The sequence below is a fragment of the Castanea sativa genome, chromosome 6 (assembly GCF_040712315.1).
Source record: "Castanea sativa cultivar Marrone di Chiusa Pesio chromosome 6, ASM4071231v1".
Lineage (NCBI taxonomy): Eukaryota > Viridiplantae > Streptophyta > Magnoliopsida > Fagales > Fagaceae > Castanea > Castanea sativa.
In genome coordinates this window covers 29,874,167-29,881,732 of record NC_134018.1, presented here as the reverse complement: position 1 = coordinate 29,881,732, position 7,566 = coordinate 29,874,167, and the positions used below count along the sequence as shown (strand labels likewise).

At 30.1% G+C, this 7,566-nt stretch overlaps 1 long non-coding RNA gene across 1 annotated transcript; it reads left to right on the top strand.

Moving 5' to 3' along the window:
• The first annotated feature begins 5,052 nt into the window (after positions 1-5,052).
• On the top strand, positions 5,053-7,141 carry LOC142641040 (uncharacterized). Its single transcript, XR_012845303.1, has 2 exons — positions 5,053-5,140; positions 6,165-7,141. It is a non-coding gene; the product is annotated as an uncharacterized LOC142641040 (long non-coding RNA).
• The last annotated feature ends 425 nt before the right edge of the window (positions 7,142-7,566 follow it).

Here is a 7,566-nt window from a genome sequence, read left to right as displayed (position 1 = left end):
GGTAAAAATGCAACTCTAACTCCCAATAAAATATTACCTAAAAAATATGACTACTTTCTTGTTAATTTTCAAATTACTTTATCCACTTATAAATTAGATATTCAAAATAAAAATTATATATAAAAAATAAATAAAAAACACAGTTTGTTTCTACAAAATAGGACCACTGAAAAAAAAAGCTTCATTTCTTGTTAATTTTCAAATTACTTTATTCACTTATAAATTCGATTTTCAAAATAAAAATTATATATATAAAATTAATGTTTTATTTCTACAAAAAAAAAAAAAAAAAAAAAAAAACCTCATTGCACGCGCTTTGCGCGTGTGATGAAACTAGTCTATACTATTATTAAGGGGTTTTCCCTAATTGAATTCCTCATTTTTTGTTCAAAAATTTCCATGCATCCCTATGTTTAAGTAGAAACAAAACTAAATAACAATCCAGTAAAAATATAACTCCAATTTCCACTAAATATTGCCTAAAAAATAGGGTCACTCTCCTGCAGATTTTCAAATTTCTTTATCCACTTATAAATTAAATTCTTAAAATAAAAATTATATATAAAAAATAAAAACACAATTTTTTTGGATACAAAATAGGACCACTAAATGCCCCTACACCCCTATATTTAAGTAGAGACAAACTAAATAATAATCCGGTAAAAATACAATTCTAACTCTCATTAAAATAATGCCTAAAAAATAAGATCATTCTCTTGTAGATTTTCAAATTTCTTTACCCACTTATAAATTAAATTCTCAAAATAAAAATTATATATATAAAATAAAAACACAGATTTTTTTTTTTTTTTTGCTACAAAATAGGACTAGCTAGTATATATATAAAAGAAGTTTGTAGAGTTTCTCTTTGTTCTAGATATAAATTTTTAAAGGAAACAATACCATTCATAGTTTCAGAAATGACAACGTTTAGCTCGAAACTCCGGCTCATGTAGGCCTGGCCTGGAGAACTTCCTTCTTGCTGAGCCAAAATTGTACGAGATTGAGGAAACCCATTTGCTGCCTGCCTCAACCTCAACTCACAGAATTTGTCTTGTCTTCAACTGTAGGTTCCTTCCTTTCTCTTTATTTTGTAAACTAAATATCCGAACCTGAATTATTGGATTTTTTTTCCTAATCATAAAACACACACACACACACACACACACACACACACACACACACACACACACACACATATATATATATATATATATATATATATATATATATATACTACTATTTAAGAGGTTTCCCCTATTTGGACTGGATTTTTTTTATCCAAAATACCCTTATTTCCCTAAGTTTAAGTAGAAACAGAACTAAAGGACAATAAAGTAAAAATACAATTTTATCTCCTACTAAAATATTGCCTACAAAATAAGATTACTCTCCCACTAACCCACTTATTCAGAAACAAACTTCACATTTAAACATTTCTTGTTCTTTATTTTTTTTAATTGGCCAAATTTTTTTTTTTTTTATGAAACTTTCTTTTTAAACCCATGTTAAAAAGTTTTTTATTTTTTTATTTTAGAAACCCACGTTAAAAAGTTACTATTTTTTTGGGTAAAATTTAATAATTTAAAAATGCTTATTTAACTTCCATGTAAAACACTATCTATAGAGTAGTATCACACTTTTAGTACACTCACGTTGATTTTCAAACTCAAATTGTTTTTTTTTTCAGTTCTCCAATTCTCTCAATTTTTTGTTAATCTTCTTTTCACCATTATCATCACTTTTTCTATTTGTTCTGCTTAAATTTGCTCTTGCTTAACGGAATGTGTATGTCAATATACATTGGTCTCTTCTATTTTGGTTTTCTAATTCATAAATAACTTCTTATATTTTTAAAAACAAATCAAATATTTGTGTAAAATAGCCCTTTTATTTCAACCTCACATTTAATTTCTTTCACATATTTCTTCAAGGAACGTACTGATCGGAAAACGAATGGCATTAGTGCTGGAGAGAGTGGTGATTTCGTTGATGGGCTTTTGGCAACAGTTGTCGATCACGGGCTACGTTCTGCAAGCAAAGATGAAGCAAACATTGTTTGTAATCAGGTTTCCCAAATGCGTATACGACTTTGCATTGACATCCTTTTGGCTCTCTCTCTCTCTACTCCTCTTTTGGTTTGATGATGTGTATAGAGATTAGAGGTAGACTGTGGCTAATATGAACTTTGTGCAGGATTCAGATGTGAGATTGCCCATTGTGATTGGTCAAATGGTAGGCTGAAACAAGGTCACTTGCAAGAAGTAGCTCAGTAAATGAGGTATTTTTTTATCTAAACTCCATGGAATGCTGGATTTTCAAGATTTTCGTGTGTTTTGTCCTCCAACTTCAAGTGTAGTCAATAGCAAAAATGTAAATATCTTTGATGATCTCTATTTAGATGCCTCATGCCTGTTGGGTTCTCTATATCAGCAAATTACGTTTGGTTTTATAAGTTGTTTGGTTTATATTTGATTTCCTTATTTTGTTATTATTATCTATTCCATATCATTATTTTTTTTATAGAATAATTCCATATCATTATCTTTTCTTTTCTTTTCTTTTTTAATCTTTTCTTTTCTTTTCTTTTCTTTTATTTGGTCTGATGAGTGTTTAATATTTTCTCTAATTAATGAGTCTTTTTTAAAGAGTGAGAATGATATATATTATTGTATTTTTTGTCTATTTTTCCACTAACCACATGTTTTTTACATTGCATTTATAAAAAAAAAAAAAACAAAAAAAAAAAACCACTCTCACGTTTTCTTTAATTCCTGTTGTTTTGTTCAAAATTCAAGTATGAGTTCTATTTGAACTCAAATTACTTTTTTAAAACTCAAATTGATATTTTAAAAAAAAATTAGTTGAACACTAACTTAGAATGTAGGGGAAGAAAAAACTTATTCTTTTAACATGATTTAGAGTCTGAAAGAAAAAAAAAAAAAAAAAAATATTTTCACTCCCACATAAAATAGTGCCTACAAAATAAGATCACACTTTTTCAAACTCTACTTCAAATATATTTTGTTTGTATAGGTATACGTTTGTTTTTATTTGATTACAATATTATGGTAAAATTTGGTTCATATTAGGCTTTCTTACTTTATTATCATTATTCTTTCCATATCATTATCTTATTTTATCTTATCTTTTCCTTTCTTTTTTAATATTTTCTTTTCTTCATTTGTTCAGTTTGATGAGTGTTTAATATTTTCTCTAATTAATGAGTTTTTTTTTTTTTTTAATAGCGGGAATGATATATATATATATATATATATATATATATATATATATATATATATATATATTTTGTCTATTTATCTACTAACCACACGTTTTTTACATTGTATAAAAAAACACTCATGTTTTCTTACATTCATGTTATTTTGTTCAAAATTCAAATATGAGTTTTATTTGAACTCAAATTGATATTTTTTTTAAAAAAAATTTAGTTGAACTCTGACTTAGAGTTTTAGAAAAAAAAAAAAAAAACCTTATTTTTTTAACGTGATTTAGAGTTTGAAAGTAAAAAAACAAAAAAAAACAAAAATTCTTTTAACTCCCACCTAAAATAGTGCCTACAAAAATGGTGCAAAACTATTGATCCAATTGATTTATGTCTTTTATTTTTGGTGGGGGGGGGGGGGGATTGAAAGTCTCAAAAAAGGATCAGCTTTGTTCAGTTATATGCTCTAAAAGCTATTCCTTAATTTTGGCTTCAACAAGTAAGTTGATTGTAGGACGTGTTATATTAGAGCTAGTGCTAGTACTATTAATCATATTCACACCATTGTTTGAGTGGAAGCAACAATATTCTAATCAACTTGAAGCAAATCTAACCATATTTCAGAAATATTATATATATTTCTGAAAGAGAGTAATATGTGAAAGAAATGTGAGATTGAAATAGAAGGGTTATTTCATTTTTACAGTAATATACAAACATTTTATTTGTTTTTGGAATATAAGAAGCTGTTCATGAATGTGGAGGTGAACTTCCAGATATATTCGTACTCATTGGAATGCAATCTAGATAATGATATTTAACATTACCAATAAGAGTAGGTACTGGAGAATTTTTAATTTTGAAATCACTAAATGGATTTTAGAAAGCAATTTTTTTTTTTTTTTTTTTTGCTGAATAGAAAACAAAAGAGTTTGCTCTCTAATTTTAGTACTCATTTAATAAGGAATCATGAATTTAAAAAATGCTTAAAACTGGTGTGCAGATATTCTAATGTAATATTCAAGGTGAAAATCTGCTTTGGTATTTTGTTTAACTAGAGAAAGGGAGCACACGAAGCAGCACAATTCCTCTCTCAAATAGCAATGACCTTTGGTCATACAAATTGCGTTCATTAAAGCAGTGAACAACAAGAAATGCTTAAGGAAGGAGCACTATCATGCAATGACAAACAATGCAATCTTATATAATTTTTGGTGCTATAGAGCAAACGTATTCTGCAATAGAATACTCTTGGACTCATCACCTATAATTATGATTTTGAGTTGTTCCTCATGACAAGTTGATGTCAAGTGCTCTACGACTTAGTAAAGTGCATGTTTGTAGTTTGTATCCTGCTGACTTGAATGATAACTATAGCTCTTAAATAAAGTTCATTCTTCTTCTCTCTCTCCTATTTTCGTATGTCTCAATAAATTCTTATATTGGAAGGGACGAGGGAAAATATAAGAGACAAATGAATGGGGGGGGGGGGGGGGGGAAAGAGAAATGCAACACATTACATATCTCATTTTCTCCTCCCACTCCAACACAAAAATAAAAAGAGGGCCAGCATATATTGTCACATTGTTAAAACAATTGGTCAATAAATATTTAAGATTTTATGTTTTTATTACAATGAAGACCTGTCAAAAAAGGGTCATTCTACTGTACCCCTTCTATTTTTTGGGGGGTACAGTACCCATACAAATCCTGACCATCAAATCTAATGGTTTTTAATCTTGACCGTTTATTCAATTTTAGTGGGATACCAGTTATTGGTATAGCAAGTTAGCATATAAAACCAAAAATAATAGAACCAAATCCCTCTCTCCCCATGTTTCTCCAAAAAAAAACCTTCTCTCCTTGTTCTCTCAACCCCAGATCTTCGATAGAACGATCTCCTCAAACTCTAAGGTACAAAAATCGCAAAGCCTTCGCTTTTATCTTCTTCTTCTTCTTTTTTTTCTTTTTTTCCTTGTGAAAGGTAATTGCTTTATCATATCTGATATATTGCTTATTAAAAATTAGGTCTTTGTGTTTGTTTTATGTGTTTGGAAACGTGGGAGTTAGGGTTTTTGATTGTCTAAATAGGGATTTTGGATATGAAGGTTTAGTAGAGGGGAAACAAATATGGGGGATTGATGTTAATTAGCTTTCTTTTACTAACCTGTGTTTGGTTGCTAGGAAACCTGCTCAATAGAAAAGAAAGTTGATTTTTTTTTACTTGATTCTGATTGAGAAGATTGCGTCGGTTGAGTTAAATAGTTGCATTGAGAGTGAAGTTTAATCTTTTGAGGGATAAAGAAGGGGGGTTCAAATCAAAGTTGCTTTTGGAAAATTTATATTTTTTCTTAGTTAAAAAATTGGGTATGTATGGGATGAAACCTTGTTTCAGTGTTGTTTTCATCTGGAGTTGCTTCATTCAAATCTAAGAAGCTGCCAAGTAGCAAACAAGCCAAAGGCTACAACCAGAAACTACATCAAAGTAACAATGGAAAAACACCTGAACAAACAAGTCAAGTGCAAACCAAAACCAAAACTCAAAGAACGCAACTAGGTGCAGGTTTGCACGATACAATCTATTTACAAAAAAAATTACAAACATACTTCACAGCTAACTAGGACTAATCTACCAACAAGTAATAAATAGCTAGCCAGAATTCTGCCTTTCCAATCAAATACATAGACTTGAATACAACATCAGAAATACCCCACCTAATAAATATTTTGGTGTTGATACTAGACCTAGGATATGGTCCTTTACTTTCAATCCTTGCCTTCACTTGTTTACTTATAAGACCAGCAATTTGATCCTCTGTTTTAATAGTTCCCAAATGCTTTATAGCATTTCTTTGTACCCATTTGTGGTATATACATGCATTAAAACCCAATATGCTGTAGTCAACACTCAACCTTTTACTTTTCCTATTTGTTGCAGCACAATTGATAAGATTATGCTAGTCTTCATCAAGCCTATTTTGATAAGTCCATTTCCTAATTTTCCTCCAAAGTCTTTTAGAAAGGGGCACTTAAAGAAAAAGGTGATCTCTACTCTTAAAGCTTCCTCTGCATAACAAACATAAAAGATCACATGTTATTCCCCAACTAACAATCCTATCATTGGTAGAGAGACTGTCCCTAATAGCCAGCCAAGTGATGAAAGCATGCCTTGGAATGGCTTTGGTGAACCATACAATCTTCCACCAACTAACACTAGGTTTCTTTTTTCTAATTTGATCCCAAGCACTTGAGATAGAGAGCAATATAAACACTGAACTACTTGGACTTGTGCAATGACTGGTTTTGTTGAAATATCTGTATGCAATTTGCCCATGTTATTTTCTTTGAATGGTTATGCAATTAGTTTCGTTTGCGGCAATTATTTCAAGATTTTCCTCCTGTATGCCTTTGGTTTCATCTTTTAGAATAAGGAAGTATTTCAAGATTCAGCTCCTTCCTTGCAGAATTCATTTTGTACTATTGCTGCACTCATACAGGTATGCCTAATAAATTTATGTTTGTTTCTTTTTTCTATTTTAGAAGAGAGAATTATATTAAGATTTGGTTCCATTGTTGTGGAATACTTTTTAATTACACATCTAGTTATTTTGTAGGAGGACTTGTTGGAACTTTTTCGATACAAGTTGGCAGCAGAGCTAGTGCTTTCAAAGGATAATAAACAACAACATTCTAAATTGTTTAAAGCGCTAAAAAATAGAGCTATCGAATTTTGTAATTTCATTATGTAATGATGCAAGAGTTATCAGTAGATTATTGTATTGGTTTCTTATGGGTCATTCTTCTCTAACATGTGTCATGTCAAAGTTAGCATTTTTGTCACTTACAAGCTTTTTCATGTAAATGTATTGTTAGATAACTTATTTTATTCCTTTATATAAGCTCAAATTTAACTTGCACATACAAAACACAAACCCTAAGTTTTTCTTATATAGTTTGTGTTTGTTCGGCGTTATGCTCATGATTATTTGGTTATAAATTTGCTTTTAATTGTAGTGGTGTTGTTCTAATGCTCAATTTAATAATAATGAAAAGAAAATTTGTCCAACCCATGGGTCCAACCGACCCAACCCAATCCACGTGGGTTGGGTTAGGTTGAGTTGAACCCTTATGATGGGCTTGGGTTGGATTTTTTTTAACCCATCATGGTGGGTTGGGTTGAAAAAACTTCTTAACCCAACCCATGCACACCCCTAACTAAGGGTATCTCGGTCTTTGTTAAGCTTCTAAGGGTATTTTTAGATATTCTCTATGTATAGGGACCATTATGGTCATTTTCTTTTCTAAGGGTATTATGGTCATTTAAATTGTAAGGGTAGTTT